The following is a 21,585-nucleotide window of genomic DNA, read 5'->3' on the forward strand; positions in this document are numbered from 1 at the left end:
TCTGAGAAAGGGTTGTTTGTTCACAGGTCGGCACAAGAGAGGATGATGGAGCTGACAAACACCAGGCATATACATCCTAAGAACTGGTATAAGAAAGATTAATGTGAGAATACAATATTTTTGGATACTTTCAGTGTCTGATATTTACCCATCGTTTTTAAGATTCATGCACAGCCCAAATGGGAAGAATATGTTTGTCTCATTTAAATATGTTTTATTTTTATAGCAATTAGATTGCTGAATCTGTCTTTTTATAAGATATAGTGATGGTCTATTCTAAATTAAATTGCCATGTTTACAAAGCTGTGAGATCATTGTCATCTCTCAATACATCATGACTTTGGAAGATAGTAAAAGCCTACGTTTTACTCCTCTACAGTGACTTCATTCAGAGAAATAAGTTCTTATGCATTTTGGTAAGTGGAACAGTGGACTTGTATTTTCCATTTACACCTGACAAAAAGTCAGGCTTTCACCAATAGCAGTATTTTAAGTGTCTATAAGAAAACCAGTAGAAGGGATGCAAAGAACATTTCAAGTATTTTGAATGTACCTATCAGTACCCCACACTTCTAAATGTTAAAGCCAATTATTTTCTATCAGTTACATTGATAGCAGGACCTTTGCCTGAAGAGTACCTGACTCTATCTCAGTCCAATAGATAGCTGAATTATGGCTAGAGACTAGAAAGATAAACCTGGAGAAACTGTAGCAAAACCAGTTCCTGTTGAGGGCATCTCCCACAGAACAAAGAGTTCATGGTCAGTTCTTTTAAAGTAATTATTGGACCTCAACTAAAACAAAATAATTAATTAACAATGTCTTCATTCATTTTTGATTATCAAGGCTTTAAAAAATATTATTCTCACTGGAGATCTGGTTGGGTTTTTTTTTCCCTAAGTCTACTTTTTAGCTCAAAACCCAAAATCCTCCAAAGGAACTTTTCCCCTGAAAATCTCTTTCGGGCCTTCATACTGCTTCTGGATTTACAGCTCCTTGGAATGGCTTGGAAAGGTATTATATTTCTATTTTGGATATCTCGGATGAGTGGTCAAGCCTCACACAGTAAATCTGATACATGACAAATGTGAAACTTACCTGGCATGTAGAATAGATCTAGCATATCTTGATACTCTAGACAGATAAGTATCCTTGCCTTGCCTGAATTATGCATGCAAGTGGATGGAAATTATAGACAAATGGATACTCTCTTTAATTTAAATCAAGACAAAATTTGTGGCTTGAAATAGGACATGTTCAGGAAACGCCTATGTAGTGCGAGCCTATATATGTATATTTGCATAGTATAAAAAACCTGGGAAGCATAGCTCTTTGGGAAGATTCTCACATTACAGTGTCTGTTGGAAAATTATTTAGAAACAGGGAGGGAGTAAGAGCTCAATATTTTGGAAGAGAAATACTATATCATTTATTGTGCAGCATGACCAAATAAAAATGGACAGTATCAAAATATTGCAGAAATGAAAACAACAATAATAAAATTATTTTTAAACAAATTTCAACGTGTTCATGAGCATATTTTTCCAATTTTGAGGTAATTGCAGTTAAAGGGGAAGTTAATCCAACACAGAAATTATCTTTACACTTTAAAATCCTTGATTAGACTTTGAGGGAACAGATCTATTAAAGACAAAAAGGAATAGAAAATAGCTTAAATAAATAATCTGCTATCATAGGCAGCAAATCATTACATCAATAAAACAAAAGCTGAAATTAACAAGTATATTATTCTACTTCTTGTAGGCTATAAGCAGGAAAATTATCTGAAATAGTTAGTAAATACTACTGTGAAAGTAAAATTCAGTATTTAATGGAAAACATGCAATGCAAAGGAGAGGAAAAAAAAAGTCTTTGGACTCCTAAGTTAAAGGAAATATTATCCACACTTCCAACCTGTTTCGAATCCACCAGGCATTAACTTATCACTGTAATTTTAGCTCAGGCTAGTAGACCCGAAGTTGCTTAAATTACAAGGGCTGAAACTACAGGTGAGAGAAACACAGATTACAAAATTTTCAGTTCAAGACATTTTAGGTATTTTGTGCATTGCTGGAGTATTAACTTTTGTGTGGAAACGTGTTAGTCTATGATCTCTCTTGATACGGTTAGATATGACACTAACAAAATCTGCAGCCTGTAAAGTCCCCAAAATATACTGAAACAAGTTACAGTTATGTCTCCTTCTCTCTGAGACTGCAGTTTTCTCCATGTCTTGGAAAACAAAGTTTCTAAATCTGTATTTTCTGTATGTCTGTGTTCAAATTTTGAAACACACACCCATACTGATGCATCTGAGAGAACTTCTCAGTTGGAGGTCATACATGCTCTGTACCTAAATTTCTGTGTGGGCATGTCCTTCCCTGCATATCACACATCATTTATTGAAAAATACTGTCATTTAATTTTCATTTTATTCCAGTCAACCATGAGCTGAATCAAATGAGGCTGCTCTGACATAGCTCTGAATAAAATTGTAACTCCCAATGGTGTGATCCTTCTTTCCCATCTGTACTATTTTAAATTATTATGGCATCTTTCTTACATCTCTTAAAGTAAAAATGCATTGTTGTCTCTATTTGAAGAGTGCCATTTGGAAAGTGACCAAAGTAGAAACACAGTTACAGGAAGAGTTTTTGGCCATAGGGTAGACATTAGTCAAAGACACTTCTCCTGCTTTATACCAACAAAGGTAAAAATCTATTAAATTCTGCTTGTAACAAGTTTAAAGAAATTTCACAAACTGTAAGTTGCTTGTAACATAGGTCACTCTAACACATAGCAATAAAAGTCAGACAATTTTAAAATGCTAATCTTTATTTAACTTTCAGTTTTTCAAACCATCAGTATTCACTATTCTAATTCTTAGTTTCCCTTTTGTTCATCTGAGACTGCTTGTTTGTGAAAATAATATTTATTGGTGGAATTAGGACGAATCTTGATATCCCAAGAATCTATCAAATGTATACAAACACTCCCAGTGGAAAGTACTAAAAATGTCCACAGTCTTTAGTTATTCCACATTAATAGATCATTTCAGAACATCACGTGTGTGACTTCCCAGTGCAATCACAGTTATCTAGTCTTTCCATTTACCTCATAATTGCCATTAACAAGCTTTGGGTGGAGTAGATTACAGTGATTAAATTAGAGACTACAGGCATTAATGGCTTTAAAACTCAAGAGAAAATATTTTTAAAATATAGAATGGCTTTGAAGGAACCCTCTAAGATTACATGAATGTCTGTATTTAAAACTCATTGGTATGATGTCACTATTATATAAACAATGCTTTCTGTCCTGTGAGAATCTGTAATTTTTAGAAGAAAAAAAGTGTTACATTGTAACAAAACCCCCCAATTTAAAAACCTTTCCAAAACAGACCTCTCTATGTGTGTATGGAAAAGAATGCCATGTTAATAAATCAAACTTTATTTTTTTGTCATTTTTGATACATTTCTGAATAAAGATAACTATTACAAAAGGAAAATAAATAATTTTACGGTTCTTTACATCTTCTCTAAAATACTGAAGTTGGTATAGTATAGGCAACACTTGGTTTAAAAACGTTTTAAGAAAGAATTATTTTGACAATTTCAAAACTTTTGCAGTAAAATCTAAAGGTACCAGAGTAGCCAAATTGATTTCATGTATCTTACAGGAAAAAAATGTGACTTACAGATCTGAAGATTATATTTTTAATAGAGAGTTGTCATAGACGGGACAGCAAAATCTCTGTGAGGTTCCTCCTCACACTAATTCAGTGTTTTCCTGACGTAGATAAAAACGGTACAGTTTGCAAATTACAGAAAATTGAGTACTCTAGTAAATAATGAAAACAGCTTACTCTTATTTCCTGGTCTTCGTTGCTCAGATAACTAGTCACAGGCCAAGAGAAAAAAAAATAAATGTTCAAATACAATACAAGTCTTATTTGAAAACAAAAGATGCAGATTATGTCTACAGGGTGAAAGACTCATCTGAAAAACAGTGAGTCAGAAAAGGATTTGTAGGTTATCGCACATTAGAATGACAACACACTCAGCGCAAAGCTGTGCCAGTAAGAGCTAACTGAGTTATAGAAAGTATTGCATAGAGGCAGGGCAAAAAAGAAAAATCTTGATTCTATACGAAACATTACTAACAACTCCATCAAAAAACCATGTACAATTCTTGTACCCATACTTCAAAGAAAGATAAAAATATATTCTGATGAACATCACAGAAATGATCACTAGGCTGAAAAAGAAGTGTTTAAAAAGTTGAGAAGGAAAGGAACACAAATTTCTGCTTTGCATTCGAACTACCCTTAGTATTTGCATTTAGAAAATAACTCTGATTAACTGTTGAGCTTCAGGGCAACAACTGACCACCCAGGAGGAATCCTGCTCTCAATATCTCTTCCTCTCCAATGTTCCTCTGTGGAGCATTGGTGATTGGCTATAGGTGGAAAACTGAATGGGAAAAGCGGCCGAGCTAGTACCAGTAAATCTTCATCTAGCCATCTAAGTCATAGAGTCAGAATCAAAATGATCCCCAGATCAAGCCAGGTCTTAACTTTAATTTAGTTTGGCAGGAGTAATTTTTTTTACATCCTAGTGTAACAGATATCATGATCCATTAACTACGATCATCTCAGAATAAGACTAGTGACTGTCTCTATACACACAACAAAAAACATTATTCTGCTGAAGACTTGAATGTATTCTTCTTACTAATGTTGTTAGGAAAAGTATATTGGTAGCTGAGTGAATGGCTTGTGATTTAGACAATGTTTAGATGATTTAGGTGTTCCTCTGATCTGAAACATTGTGAAAATATTAATCCAGCTACTGTCTATACTTGCACAGATAGATATATCTTGGTTTTCAAGTCTAGAATACCTCTTTTCAACACGTAAGAAGTATGAGACTTCAAAATTATCTGTTTTCAGTGATGTAAATCTTTCTTAGACAATCTGCATTTACATTTTTGTTTAGCACCCCAGGCTGTATTTGTTCTTTAATCTGCCTAATGTCAGAAGGAAGCATAGTTCTATAAAGCCATGTGGTGATGAATAACACTCCTAATGGAATTATAAATTCAGACTAATTGGTTTATGTGATTGTTATTAAGTCCTATTTCAGCTGGTTTAATGGAATTTTGTTTGGCAGGGGAACAGAGCTAATGTTATCAGATAATTTTCTTTCTAAAATGGCTTAAATTTCAGTCTTCCAGATCCACACATTCTAAATAAGTAGGGGCCTTTCTCTCAAAAAATCCTGACAACGTACCAACACAAGAAAATTACAATGTTATCAATAAAGTGGCTTTAAGATATCAGTGCATTTTCACAGCCTATCACCATGTCTTTTATTGCCTCAAAAAATGGCCAAAACATTCCAATCAGTGAAATATTTCAGTGGAGACTAAAATCCCATCTCACAATTTCTTGAATGGTTTCAAATGTCACATAATGAATAAATAAATTGACTTTCATGAAAACCAGATTTGGCATGAATGCATGAGTGCCTAGTTAAATAAGCAAACTGGGACTTAGAGGTACTTCTACCCAATTTGTTGTTTTTCAAGTGTAATAGTTCCTAAATTAATCTCAAAACATGAACTGTTTTGAAACTTGAAATCAATATACACATGCGAGTTGAAAGCTGATTGCTTGCCTGATCATATAAGGTTCTGGGTATTTTTTTTCTAATTATCAGTATAATCCAATGATGCAAAAACATGTTACAAAGTATAATAAAACATATTACAAAATATAAGATCCATACAGCAATTTGTCTACATCAGTTACTGCTGCTTCCTTTGACCCTTGTTGGTAAGACTAAGACAGTCTTACAGAGTAACAGCAGTGCAAAGGGAAAGTGAGGGTTCCTAGACACTACATACTCAAATCAAGAAGCTATTTATAGACCACAGCAGCATCTTGAAAGCAAATCTGGAACCAATGAAGTTTAATATTCTCTCTATAGCTATCATCACCAAGCAACCTGGCCCCTGCACAGCACAACAGCTGTAGCTTCTGAATGGCCTTCAAGTGTAATCCCACATTGAATGAATTACGGTAACAGAATATGGAGGTTACAAAGACAAGGATAACTTTGGAGTGGTGTGCACTGTAGGACTAATTATAGCCATCACAACAAATGCAAATGCAGGGAGGTAACTTTATCCATACATGCAACTGGGGGACACCAGCATCAAGGAGAGGTAGGGGGAAGGAAGGCATCATGGACTAGAATGGTGATAGGTACTGGCAAATTATTGGCAAATGCCACTGATCTTGGAAGAAGTTACAATTTCTCCGGCATTTATATGTAACAAAAATTTCAGCATGAACTCAAAACGTAACTTACGAGTTTTTGAGCCGTGCCTCAACCAACATATTGCCAGCACAACCCAACACTTTTTTAATTGTCTTTCTACCTGTTTCTTTTTATCCTTATCCCAGTATCATCTAGACCCTACAGCTCAGATTTCCACAGTCTAAAATCTCAAAATCCTATTATTTCTATTTAAGTGGCAGAATTTAGGCCTTAAGAGGACACATAGGTATTTATGAGTAGTTTAAGGTGCCTGAGTTCAGACCCCAGACAATATTTTGGCTGCTGAAGCTGAAGCTGCAGAGAGCCACAAGTTTGAGAATCACTGTTTTAAATTATAAACAGATGCACTGTTAATATATTATTGTGCATCATGCACCTTGCTTCAAAACAACTTTACATGGCAATTCATCCTGAAAACTAGGGAACTACCTTAGCAGTCATTTTTCATACTAGACATAATAATTCCTAATTATTTTATTAGATTCTGCACATTTCTTTCTAAACTTCTCTGAATGTTCTTTGAGAAACAATTGCCAGACAGATAAAATTAAAATACAACCTAATACATTAGAAACTAGTTCAATTACCTGGTGTTATTTTAGAATAGAAAAGAGGTTGTCTCACAGAAAAAGTTATTTCAGTTGCTTTCCCTCTTCAAGACACAATAAAAAAAGTTTCAAAACACAGCAGTAAAAAAAAAAAAATAAATTGGAGAGATACCATAGGTATGTCAAAAGGGTATCATAATAATTTTGAGGATTTTAATCAAATAATCAAAATCTATGGAAATTACCATGTTTTGAAATTAGTTTTTAAGCAAATTGAATAAAAAGTGGGAATGATACTAAAAAAAAGCTAATTTAATCAATGATGTTATTTCTAACGGGCACTTTTTCAACAGAAACAGCTCTCTTGAGTGGCTTTTCTCAGGAATTTATAAAATTCTTTAATTTTTTTAATTTGCATTTTATAGTCCCTTAGTTTGAGTCTATGAACATTAAGAATTAATTAAGGGAAAAGCATGAATTAGCAAAGAGGGAATGCATAGTTTTTGGGTTTTCTTTTCATTTCCTATTATTGTGCATAATGTTTTGGAAGGACAGGCTCCCATTGCTAGGAAATCTGTCCACCATACACTGCCATTTCCTCCTGCCCTCGTTATCTCTCAGCCAGCTTTGATTCCCTCCCTGTCTCCTCCCTGTGCTCCTCCCAGACATGAGTGCTCAGGTTTCAGCTGTGATGTGAAGAGGTTGGCAGTGGAAAAGCTAGACATCTCCAAGCACCTACAAATCTCCAACTGGTCCCATTTGCACTGTCTCATTTTACTCCTTGGGGCAGCTCTGTGACTCTAGAAGACATGAAAACTTTTGTGTCCCACAAATGGAAAGCAGAGGTTATTGGCTTGTATCATACAGCCCATAAGGGTTAACTTCTGGAGGAGATAACAACAGGTTATCCTTAGCCTACATAAACTTACCCTCCTGCTGCTTCTTTCCCATCTGCCTCCAAAATAGCTAGCTGACCCATGAGGCATGTCCTTCATTTGTGCTCAGAGTGGCCACATGGCTGCTACGTGACGGGGACACCCATCAAGTGCAGGCCAGCACCAGGCCCCGGCTACAGCGCGGCAGGGTCACTCAGGGCCCACAGCACATACTTCTCCCCATGTGCAGGGCTGCTGTCTGCTGGGGGAGCTCACAGTGGATTCTGTGGTCTGTGGAAAGGTGGCTAAACTGTCACCAAACAGCCAGGTATGAAGTCGTGTCAATAGATTTCAACTATGGTGCAGGAACTCGAACAAACAGGCTAATGTGGAGGAATCAAAATCAATGCTGCCTGGCAATGAAAATGTGCTTGGCTGAAGCTGTGTTATCTGTGTGTTTATTTCCATTAGGTCCATCACCACAGGACATGGGAGCTAAAACATTAGTTAAAGACACAAATAACTCATAAATTGCTTAGGTAACCCGATTTTAGTTGTTCTTATTGTTTCTTCAGAGACTTTTCATATTTAAATAAAATTAGTGAAACAGAATGTTTCACAAAACTCATCTGTCTCTTTTTCCTTCACATTTGTCTGCCAAATTACTGGGAGTGCCTGAGTTCTGGCTAAGAAGTGCTCTGATCTCCCTGGTATGAAACCATACAGCTACAGAAGATGTATATAAATAGCTTACATCTTCTTTAATCTGCCTTGCATGGGCAGCTTGCTGTTACCAATGCTATTGTTAGTCATGCATCCCCACAAATGGAACCAGCTAGTGACACTTTGACCCTAAGCAGATTGATATTACTGTCTCTTGCTAACATGCCATAATGGTATTTAATGTAGCAGGGAGTCAAACAGATTAGGACTGCATTTTTAGGAAAAACTCTGTCAGTACTGAAAAGTGCGGGATCAGCTTGGGTATTTAAGAATGTGTAGGAAATAGGGTGATTTTGGGAACAAGACAGGAAACTTCACGGAGTAACTGACATGTCAGCAGCAGCAACATTGCTAGTGTTCCACACCCACTTCTCTTTTAAGGTATTTAAAATACACTGAAACTACTCTTTTCTTTAACCCTCAACAAGAATAAACAAGAGAGGGTTTCCTACAGTCTTCGTAATACTGAAGGGCAAGAATGTAATTTACTCCAGTAAATTCACTGCACCACACCAATGCTATCAGCCTCTAGAAAGAGAAAGGGTTAGGGGTAGTTAATGGATCAGACAGTCCATGATCCCAGCTGACACGTGCAACTTAAACTTTAAAATACAATGAAGGAACAATCCTAGATTAAGCACAGCGGTGACTTGCCTGTTCCCATATTTCCCTGCTGTCATGATTTTATATATTACACCATGGCAGCCATGCAAATCAATTACAACTGGAAATGACAACTCTTCCAGTAATGCATATCACCATTGTTTAAAAGATGCAAAAAGCATTCCACAAGTAACATAAAATCTCTTGCTTTATCACTGCAGTCTCCACAAAGTAAAAAAAGCATTTCTACTATGCATACAATTAAACCATGAGAACCAAACATGAGTACTTACAATGCAGCATTTCATAATGTTAACTATACTGTGTGAGTCACATGGTTCTTTATGTACATAGAGAAATAATGTTAAAGAGCAAAAGGGTTGGACACAAAACCTTGTAACAATATGATAGATGAAATAAATACCCATTTTAACATGGAATAGAATAATTTTCAGGTGATTGGGGAGGGAGTGACAGCAGTTGAAAATATAAATCTAATACCAATCATAAGTATGCACACAAGCCTCATATGTTCAGCATTTTGAATGAGGGTCTTTGTAAAGAATCAACAGGTGATCACTCGCCTTGTTGGATTTTTGAATGTATAAAACAAACCAGGCATAGGCTACTTCTTACAGTGCAACAGACAGGGTCTACTTTATGTCTGCTTTTCAGATCTCTTCTATATAATATACAAAGCTGTACAATATTTCCTTTATGAAATTTGTCTCACAAAATGTACCATGTGATGTTCTATCAGTTGCAAACTTTCTGAGTTTTATTACTATAAGTAAATTTGCAAATTTTCAGTTGCCAAGATATTTTTGACCCAAAATGGGAATTATTTTCACTTAAAATTAGATGCATTATTATTTAAAAATGAATGTGTATTCTCAGGAAATTAAGGGGATAATTTTGCTTCAAACTGTTATAACACTTAAGGAAAACATCCGAATAAAAAAATTTGCACTTACAAATCACACAAAAGGACAAAAATTCCTCAAATTAAACAATTTTTATTTTATTTCTGTTTTCCCAGTAGTCAGAGTTTATACAAATTTGCCTAAGAGGAAACCTTCCTGCGACATTACATAGCATGACACACTGTTGTCTTCAAAGAAGGCCTTGTCTGCATTGTTTCCCTATTCTAAAGCCAGAGAGCTAAAAGAGGGTTACAATTTTTCAGAGCAACAGGGTTAGAATATATAATTTACAATTCGCCTTTCCACTCCCACAGATGAATCTAATGCCTGCAGTGAACCCCTGGCATATATAAATATTTTAAATAAATATACTTCCCTCCTTTTGGCATTTCTTCAAGCTATGGTTTCCAGCCCAGATATCCAATATAAGCTATGATGATTAAATAAATATATTGTGTCCCACCAGTGGTTTTCACCATGTGCTGCTCTCAGAGGCACTTTCTGCTTATGATGACTGTTTATCAAACTCTCAAGTCCAGAACCCAAAAGGTCAAATAGTCAAAACTGTACTTCTCCATCTGCACAATAAACAGAAGGATTTCATCTACTGACACGTCAGGTGCCCCACAGCTCTATTTCTTTTTTACCTACTCCAAAATCATAACCTTTGCTTTTCCTTGTGTAAAGTATCTGTGCCTGAGAATAAACAAAAAGCTTGCACTGACTCACACAAAACAGTTGCAAAAAGATTGAGGGTCCACCAATCTGACTTCTTATGACTGTTACATTTCCCTTACTTACCTCTATTCTGAAACAGATTTTGGGTGGACAAAAGCTTTTTTCAGTCCTTGGAAGATGAGTGTATTTTTCAGGAAAACTAGGGTAGACCAATGTGCCATTAATTGCCACTGCTGCTGTAGTGCTAGAGGATTGATTAGGTGAGAGATGCCTGCTAGGATCATCTGTGCAAGGCTACTTTAGGGCTGTAGAAGAAGGTAAAAAATTCCAGCCTTGGAAAAAAGATTTTTGTGAAAGTCAGCTGCACAGAAACAATCTCGCAGTCCTCAGTAAATAGGCAAATGCAGAATGCTCACTGCTACAAAGGATAGACCTGCTTCTAAGGCATTGCTTCACATATAGTGTCTTTGGTATAGCTCTAACTTCTATTTTTTTCTGGTTTGCTACATGTTTTTTTCATAATATCTCATAATTAATTGCTTTCTGTGGTTGCTCCGTGATAGATAAAGACTAGATTTGAAAAGTGAATTTTCACTTTTCAATTTTCACAAATCAAAAAGAAATTTGAAAAGAAGAGTGGTCTAAAAGTATTTTCCAAGCAAATATCTGTATAGAAGCTACTTAGAACTACAGCTTAATTTTTCTCCTAAACAAAGGGTTTAAATTCCAAGTTGCATCTGCAAATGCATAAGAAGAAATTGTAATGGGTATGAAAAAAAAAGGGCTGAGCCTGCTGCAGCACACATGAGAGATTATATAACTGTAGAGGAAAGTTTAAATTACAAGTGGTCACAAAGACTGAAACAATACCCAGAATTTTCCACTTATTGCATCTTCTGTCCCTCCACCAACATATTGGCTATTCCATCCTTCCAAGTTCTGAGAAATAAACTCTGGGATCATGCTTCATTTAGCAAAGAGCTTCCCTTTGTTTGGACAGATTTGATTCAAAAGCAATGATTCCTATTAAGAAGTTTTAGTATACTTAGAAAACTTTAACTCCTTTTTTTCTTGAGGGATAGGAACCAGAGCTGGGGATAGATAATGCCAAAATATATTAAAATAAACTGAAAATCCTCCCCAAATTAATATCCTTTTTCCCTGATAATCATTCTTGTCTTTTGAGGAAGTAAGATTTTCCCATCATCTCAAAATAGGCAGAGTATATGCCTTGAATATATGAATACATTGTGGTACGTGTGACTTGAAAGATATCTACAGACATAGTCACAAACAAACAAGAAATCAAAACTAGCTTAACTGGGAAGCTCCCAGTTAAGCTGGGATTTGAGGGTAAAAAGCTACAGAGTGCATAAGAACTATTATATTAGATCACATCAAAGATCCACATAGCCTAGTATCATTTTTCATATAGTGGCCAGGAGCAAATAATTAGGGAAAACTTATCAGAAGGAGGAAATAAAACTATTCTGCATGACTCTTGCTAGACCACCAGGTAAACACCCATTTAAAAACTTCCTAAGTTGGAATTTTCATCCAGACCACGGTATTTAGTATCCCCACTACGTTTTTCTACCATTGCTTTCTCTATCATCTTTTTGAGTTAACAGCCCTTCATAGCATCTCATAGCAACAGGTTCTTCAATTTAATGACCTTTTCTTTCCGTCCTTCATGATCCCCTATATTAGTTGTGCCCAGATTAATTCCTGAATAGTGTACTGAATAAGGCACTGTGCTAGCTTCAAAAAATTCTACCTTAGTTTCCAGAAGCAGTCTCTGTGGCAGCAAAAAGCTGTAAGTTAGTTTTCCCATTCTCCTGTTCATTTTTTTCATTTCCTCTAACTTTTTCCTGATATGCATCTTTCAATAAAATAATTATTGAAAAAAGTCTTTGATTTTATAGTGGTATTCCACACAACATGATTTCAGGTTGGAAACATGTCCCATTCACCCTGATTTTACACAGAGGGAACAAAAAGCCCTTATGTTTTTGTTCAAAGTCTGATTCTTGGCTTTAATGAGTAAAATGCCTTTATTTAACTAGTATTTTGCAAACAAGTTAAATCTCAAAGCATGAGATTAGTGAATATTTCTTGTAAATCCATTAATATCCAGCGATCTTTTTTCTTTTTAAAACATTTGTGAGAACCAAGTAATTTCCACACCAAGTTATGCAAATATGCTGTACGAGCTCTCTAGCACAGCTCAGCCAGTGCAAATCCTGACCTTCCAGCACTCCTGCTGTTCCTGCTCTAGGCTCCTCTTCATCAGGCTGCCAATCATATGTTACAATGCCAAGTTTTGCAGTACAGATAAATGTCCACTAGAAGCCAAGATAATATCAATGAGCTTCTTTACACAAGAAGACCCAAATCCGAAAACTCATGTGCAGGAAGAAAAAGCTTCTGGACTAAATTAATCTAAAAGTAACTAAGCTTGATGTAAGGATTGTTCAATAAAATATGCAGTCATGTTATGTAAATGTCAGACTGGGTAGATTGTTGGGTGAGAGGAGACCATTAGAATGATGAAATATATTAACTTCTTCAGCTCCTTGCCATCTGCAGTTAAGACAAAACCTCAAAACTGTATTAATTTTCTTTTCATTTACCAATGAATCATACCTGGATAGGCTGTACTCCACAGAAGGTTTGTACTGTAGTACTTGATACCAAGTTAGCCATTAAATACCAAATAGGCATCTTAAGAACTGTTATATTGAAAAGACATATTTTTTGCATGCATGGATGCATTTTTGCTCTCCTAAGTGGATACCCTATGTCTTGTAATATTTCAATGAAAAAAATAATAAGAGCGCAGAAGAAAAACCCACTACACTGTGAAAGCAAGTATTAAGGTAATTTGGCATGGAAATGTTAGTCAGATCTACCATTCTGAGTAGAAAAATAGGAATTTAAGTTAGAATTTATGTTAGATGAAAGGAAGACATCAACTTATTACAGTGCTAAAGAACAATGTGTAAAACGATCTATAGGGACACTCAAAGTTTAGATTTTATGCTATTGTTTTCTTCCATGCAGGCCAAAGAGGGAATCAGTGAAAACTCTTAACAAGGAGTTTTCTTTTCTTTGTAAGGGAATTCTCTTCCCTTTTTGAGACATTGTGCAGAGAAATGCTTTGTTTATTTACTTATTTACTGCCTACTTCAATTAATCCTAATAGATGTTAATCTGCTGATTTTCTTTCCCTGTTTTCACAGATATTTTAAGAGTAGGATTCTTTTGCAGTGGTGGAAAGTAAGTTCTTCTGTCGATATGTGTAGATCAATGAGAGCAATAGAATTCACACTCTTCAACATCTTCTTAGTTGCTTCATAGGAAACTGGATAAAGAAACCCCTCTACACCATAAAAATATTTCACTTTAGAATACTATAACATATAAAGGAAAAGACATACAGAAAGGATATTTGGGCCTCAGGGCAGTAATAGAATCTAGTGTAAGGTTCTCTCCACTTGGAGAGAGCATGTGGAGAGTTAATCAGTTCAGAAAAAGGGCAACATGCTGTTAAGCAATAAAGAAGAGCTGAGGAGTCAGGTGTGTCTTAAATCCATTTCTCTGTGGGTTTAGATGACGTGCTCACAGCTGTAGGGAAATATTTTTGTGCTCTAATCCCACTACACAGGTATGACATCTCCAATGAAGGTGTCCACCAAATGAGCTCAAAGTGACTACAGAAGAATGATGTAGCTGAGTAACAGATTCACTGTCCACTAAAATGTTCCTGATCTAGCCATCCTACCTCTACTAGTTGTGGAAATTTTCCCAGTTCCTCCCAACTTCACCCAACTTCCATCACACCACAGCTTAAAAAATATGTACAAATGCATTAGCACCCTGTTGCTGGTGCAACACTGAATGTTGCTGCAGAGCAATGGGACTAAAATAAGTTATCATCCTTGGGATGGCACAATTCTTTTGCTTACTTTCCAAATCAGCTTTCTCTGGCTGACTGTTGATGCAATTTATTTCCCTTTTTCTTGAAGGACTAAAACTAAACTCTGTTATGTCCTTGAAGGTATTGCCTTAGTCACATCTATAGGTAAATGTGAATGCAAAATACTTTCACACTGGAGCTCTCCCATTCTGATAAGCTTAGACAAATTCATTGCATCAGAAACAAAACAAAAACTAGCAGGACTCCTTGCAGGTAACCTAGTAGATGGAGAAAGACCCTGGAACTAAGGGAAGCCCATACTTGGTCCCTAAGTAAAATTCTTTACTTCCGTTCAAGCCACATACTCTAAGCTGAAGGCATAAAGGGGTATTCTCATCCTTTCATCTCAACCCACAAGTTTTGAACTCCTTTCTTCCCTGAACCAATCTTTAAAAAACCCAAAGCAAAAAACAAACCCCACACATGAGAACTGCATGCTTAGAATGGATCATTGAATTGCGAGTACTATTTTCCTCAGGGAAACATTGAAAATGGGTTTAATCCTTTAAGACAACAAAAGGTGACATGACCTGGAACTTCCACATCTATAGACGTGCTGAATCTAACAGCATGTGAGAGCTGTAGGCTCAGACTTAAACCAAAAAACAGTAAACAGCTCACCTGCTGCAATGAACCTCTCAAAAGAAGCAGCTGGATGAGGGATCAGGATCAGAACCAGAGTAGTTATGGTACAAGATAACCACTAAGCTGCTTGCCTCTGACAAGAGGGGGGTGCTTGGGAACTTTAAAATTGTAAAAAGAAAGGCATGTAAAGCTACAATTTTCAGATGACACTTTTTGACTAAAATACTGAACTTCAGTGCAAGTACCAATTTAGCCACCTGCCTTCTTTTTAGACCTTTAAAAGCCCTAGATCTCATCAGAGAATCTTCCTTGTGTTGTAATGTACTTTGGTCACTATATGCTCCTCAGAAGCAAAGCATTTATGTTAATAGGAGGAAAATTGTTCATTTCATCACACCTTCTTTGCAGCTTTCATGTTACAACATGCCAAGGACTCATTTCATTACTAAATAAAAAGCCCTACAGATAATAATCTCATTCTTCCCTCACCCACTTTTGTTAACTTACTAAAAGAAGAGGCAGTCTTTTGCAGAGCACAGCACAGTGTTGGCAACAGCTATTGCCAGCGGAGTCTGTAGCTTTGGATGAATTATCAGCTATGTGTTGTGTTTGTCTGCTTTGTGTCAAAGTGCTTGCAAATGGGAAGCAGGTTACTTTCGCATCACTTTCATAAACAGCAGTTTCATATAAAGCGAATTAGTATTTTGCTTTTCAGTAGATTATGTTCTGAGAAATGTAATAGCTTGCAGAGGAGGAAACTAAAAAGCAAGTGCAAGAGGGATCCATTACTACCATGTAAAATGAATGATTCTAATTGCAGCATGGAAAGGATTTTTTTTTTTTTGTTTAAGTAAAGGGAAAATACAGATGGTGATTACTTCTAGAGAGTTCGCTTTCAGGTTGTGCTTCCAAAATACTGCACTTAGCAACTAACTGGAAGAATACTTTTTATGATATGCTCCAGCTATACAGATAAACACCTCCACAGTTCAAAACCACCAAGAATATTCAGAAACCAGCACACTTTGTGACTGAGCAGCTGTTCAGTAGTATAATGCTGCTGAAATTTAAAAAGGCAATGTCTCTCCTTAAAAATGCCATGCAGCATTTAAGAATGATAACTGTTCTGCTTGGGTTTTCTTTACTTATGTTTGACATTTTGAAACAATTATAATTGACATTATAACTGACTACCTGTCAAAATCAAATTGCATTTAGCTGCTAAACAACATTATCCCTATTGGTAGTATTGTCCATCACTGACTAGCATCACCTTAAGTGTTTGTCCTGCCTTACAAACTCTTGTAATTAATAATGATGAAATTGCTAAATTTGAGATTTGTTCACATTTGGCAAAGGACCAAGATCCTCATCACTTGAGAAACTTTCCTAAGATGCTTATAGCTTTCAGGTTTTCAAGAAGTGTCAGTTATTGCACATAATACCTGGTGTGCAATCCAGGATGTAGGAAGAAGTATGATTACATCTATATTGTTCTGTGACTTGTTTTCTGAGACAATTTCCAGCAGAGGAATCCCAGCTTGCATCTGTATCCACACTGCAGACCTTCAACCAGTTTGGCAGCACACAGTGCTCCCACTCTTTTGAGGATTCATTAGGCTCTTCCAATTCAACAACATCGTTCCTGGTCAGACAGAGAATACAGACTGTAATGCAGGAAAGGCCTGTGGACACTTCTCAAAATTAACAGGATGAGTGAGACCAAACTCCGACCTTTTGGTCATCAGCTTCTCCCGCTATTTCTGAGGTGGTTCTGAAGATAGACAACAGGTAGGACATAATAGGGCAGTTCATTCTTCCAGGAAAGTCCACAGCCACAGTACACACATGTACACTGTGCTCTCTTGTTGACCTCACCTTACCATTTAACCCAGGTCTCACATGCCATTTCCATGTCCCAAAATCACTCAGCAAGGATGGTGGAGAATGATCTTTCTTGTATCTTGAGTATAATGGATAAAATATGTTCCTTCCTCAGGGGATCAAATCAGGAGGCAAACATCAGCTACCTACTGCTTTATTTCTGGCAAAAGCATTCAGAGTCATCAAGAAAGGGTACACCAGTAGGGTCTATGCCTGCTAGTCCTGTAGAGGCAAACCAGGATGTCTGATCGAAAGGACATCTCTTTTATTGCTCTGGAATATTTTATCAGCGTCCTTCTGAAATGAAGTAGGCTTAGACCATCTTTCCCAATGGTAGATAGGCAATATCAAGAGGAATTTCTGCACCAAATGAAGTCTATTGAAGTGCCAAAAGCTTCTGACACTAACCAACAGAAATCTCAGAAAATCCATGAGCCTCTTCGACTTTCCAGATTAACTTTCAAATTACTATTGAGCATGTATGTCCAGCACTCCAGCAAACACTCTTCAAGGAATACCGGCCTTGGCTTTTACCCCCTTTCAATCTTCTTTTCCAGTACCAAGATCCTGAGTCATTCCAGCCCTTTTCCCATACTTGCTAACAATGTAGCTCTGGAAATGTTCTTTATTATCATCTGACCATTGATAAATGTTTTAAGGAGTTTCTTTGAGGCTTTTTTCAGAGGCAAAGAAACTTTGCCCTTCTTTCAGAAAGAGCAAACCTGTAAGGTGTAACAGAATACCTCTACCTCTCTCCTGCTGCTTCTTTTTCCCCAATATGGCAGGTTGAGGATAAGGTCCTGGGACAGAGAAACTGGGGATGGGACAGGGGAGAGATCACTAGCTTGAAAGTGGTCTGGTCATCTACATAAAAAGAACAGGAGAATCAGTGAAGAGAACAGGTTCTTTGGACAGAGAAATTGCAGTGCCAGAATTGCTGCCAGCAGAGTAATTGTCACTGTCCTCTGTGTGTTTAGCCCCTGAGGTTATCAGACTGAAAAAAGTTAAATTTAAGAATTCTGAGAAAATAAGAACTACATAGCTGTGATAACCTTTGAGTGAAATATTTGTGTGTCCACCCCTCCTTTGGAAGAAATAGATACTTCTCACACACTGTTCTCTTCCAGAACTCACTCGCTTTCTAGCTGCTAGTTTGTTATTGCTGCTTTCTTTGCAGATATCTTTTCACAGTGAGAGACACTGGGTAGGTAGGCAGTAGATGTGGTGCCCCTACCAAGCTGTTAGGCATATTTCTGAAAGAGCTGGAAGCAAACGTTCAGTTGCTCCTGCTATTGCAGCATAGAAAGCAAGACATGCTCAGCACAAGACATGTGCTGTGCCTCCTCTTCCTACCTCACACTGGGTCAACATCACTGACCCATCTCTTTCTTAAAAATTTCATTTCAATGGGCTAATACACATGTAAAAGCTGGACCAGCCTATGAGTGGACATGTTCACAGTAGAGATCAAGGATGTAACATCAACAGAAAGGTATCAAAGCATTCTTACAAGTAAGAAGGTACCAGGAAGTTGTCCATAAGGTTGTCCACATCTATCCTAAAACTATGCCTTACTGAGACAACCTATGCCACAATGAGCTGTGTTTCTTCTGTGCAAGAACAAAGGCTGAACAGTGGCTGGTCCAGCTTGCAGGAGTTATCTTGCTTCTTTTGTAGCTTGCTGAAACTGCAACCAAGGTCAGGAGTGTGTGTTCAGTTTCAGAGCAGGAGAACAGCCTAAGGAATGTTTTGCATTCAAGAGAGAAAAAACAGAAATCTCAAAATCTCAAAATCTCATGTAAGCTTTACAAACTTTTCCTTCTGGTGGGGTTTTGGTTGGTTTGGGTTTTTTGTTTTGGTTTGGGTTTGGGTTTTGGTTTGTTTTGTTTTGTGGTTTCGGGGGTGGTTTTTTTTGTTTGTTTGGTTTTTGTTGTGGGTTTTTGTGTGTTTGCGTGTGTGTATTTTGTTGTTTTGTAGGTTTTTCTTTTCTTTCCCTTTCATTCTTTTCTTCTAGAATGTTCTAACACATTTTCCTCCACTAGTAGCTCAAAAACATTGCTGCTGTCTGCAGCAGCCTGGTTTTGCTGTGGCAAGAAAGGAGGGGCAGAAATTGGATGAGCAAGCACATCTACACTGAGTAGTTCTCCGAACTGTCTGACAATGACAGGAGCATTCATGTATACAGAGCAGCCAGCTGGAGCACTGTGCCTGGCAGGGCCATTCCAGGCTCTGCCTGTAGCTTACAGGAGAGTTGGATCTGCTGGCAGCTTTCATCTTCAAGCTTTGCCAGTAGTGTCAGAGGAAAGACTCCAAGTGAAAGTAAGAAGCTATGATTGAAAAATCATAAGGCTAGCATGTTGTGAGAGCTGAAGCTGTGCTCTTCATCATTTGAGCAGTTCTCTAGTAATCCTTGTGAAGATGAGGCAGACTGACTCTGGTCATGGCTGAGATTTTCATAGACAGTTTTGTTTATGGCTCCTCTGTGGTGGATGGACAAACATCCTATTGCTGTAAGGCAGTGTACTTAGCTCTACTGAGCCCAGTGCTCTGTTGTGCCACCGTGATTTCACAGGTGGCTTCACTCAAGGTTTTGTAGCCATGCACCATATTCCAGTTTATCAGGTAATAAAAATATGGATGACAACAGTATCTGCATGACAACAAGGTAGAGTAGAATATACAATGTCTTGATATGTTAAAACCTACCCTATGAACAATCTCTAGGTTGCTATTTTTTTCTCCTCTAGTGCATAGAAATAACTAGCCAGGTCATTAAGTTCAGCTTGGCTGAAGGTTATAAGATAATAGCAGAAGTGGATTTATTTGCTGAAAATGTAGCATTTAAGGATTGCTAGACCACAGCAGAATTCATCCATTCATAAAAAACCCCCTATTTGCTAACAGTCCCAGCATGCTTCCAGTGTTTTAAAGAACATGTTGAGGGAAGCAAAGGCAAAACAGAGAATTGCTCAGATTGCCACTTCGGTCATGTTCTAGCCAGCCTCTACCTACACAAGGTGTAAAAACAGCCACAAAACCAAATCTAGCTGTTTTCAGAAAAATATTTTCTTTAGATATTTTCCTTAGTCAAGTTAAAGAATGTCATTCAACAGAATTTCTTAAAAGTGGCTAATGTAGTAAAACAATCTTTTTTTCTTTTACATCTCTGTCAGAAAGAATGACAATAGCAACAAATTGTGGGCTGCAGTAAACCCAGAAAGAGAGCAAAGTCTTACAGGCAAAAATAAATTAACTAATGATGCAGAAAGACTTAGTTGAAGGAAGCTAAAAAAAGGTCTAAGATGGAAGAAACAGAAATCTTAATCATCACTTGCAATTCCTTTTTGGTGTCTTCCTTCTTTGAAAAGATTGCCTCAAGATTTCTTCAGTGACATCCCTGAAGTATGATTTCTCCTTCTGGATTCGCCATTGCAAGCACTTAAATCCCTGAACAGTGCAAATGGTTTGCCCATCTGTAAAGTCACTTAGATACATAAAGTGGTACATCTAGATAAGAGTATGCTAAACAAAGATTAAACTTTAAGCTTTTTAGGTCCTAACCTAATTTTCATGACACTTTTGTGGCAGTTCATCCAGCGGAAACGGATTGCCCAAAGAAGTGGTAAATGCTTCATCCCTGGCAGTGTTCAAGGCCAGGTTGGACAGAGCCTTGGGCGACATGTTCTATTGTTAGGCACCCTGTCCATGGCAGGGAAGTTGGAACTAGATGATCTTAAGGTCCTTTCCAACCCTAACCATTTTATGATTCTATGGTTGGTATGGGTAAGGCTAAACTATACCCCTAGAACTTGGCAGCTGGTATCTATAAGCTGCTTAGCATATTATTCCATGGTCTTAGCATGGTCTTCCATTTTCCACTTCTTGAAAATGGGGGTTATATTACCCTTCTTCCAGTCATCGGGAACTTCACCTGACTGACAGGATTTTTCGAATATGATGGACAGTGGCTTAGCAACTTCATTCGTCAGCTCCTTCAGGACCCGCGGATGGATTTCATCAGGTCCCATGGACTTGTGCACATTCAGGTTCTTAAGATGGTCTCGAACCTGATCCTCTCCTACAGCGGGCCTAAGGTCTTCATTCTCACAGTCCCGGCATCTGCCTTCCAAGACTTGGGTGGTGTGATCAGAGCATTTGCTAGTGAAGACTGAGGCAAAGAAGTCATTAAGAACCTCAGCCTTCTCCAAATCCACGGTAGCCAGTTCTCCCGATAGCTTCCAGAGAGGGCCCACGTTGTTCCTGGTCTGTCTTTTATTTGCTACGTACCTATAGAAGCCTTTCCTGTTATCTTTCACATCCCTTGCCAGATTTAATTCTAACTGGCCTTAGCTTTCCTAACCTGGTCCCTAGCTTCCCGGACAATGTTCCTATATTCTTCCCAGGCCACCTGTCCTCCCTTCCACCTTTTATAAGCTTCTTTTT

The sequence above is a fragment of the Strigops habroptila genome, chromosome 7 (assembly GCF_004027225.2).
Source record: "Strigops habroptila isolate Jane chromosome 7, bStrHab1.2.pri, whole genome shotgun sequence".
Taxonomy (NCBI): domain Eukaryota; kingdom Metazoa; phylum Chordata; class Aves; order Psittaciformes; family Psittacidae; genus Strigops; species Strigops habroptila.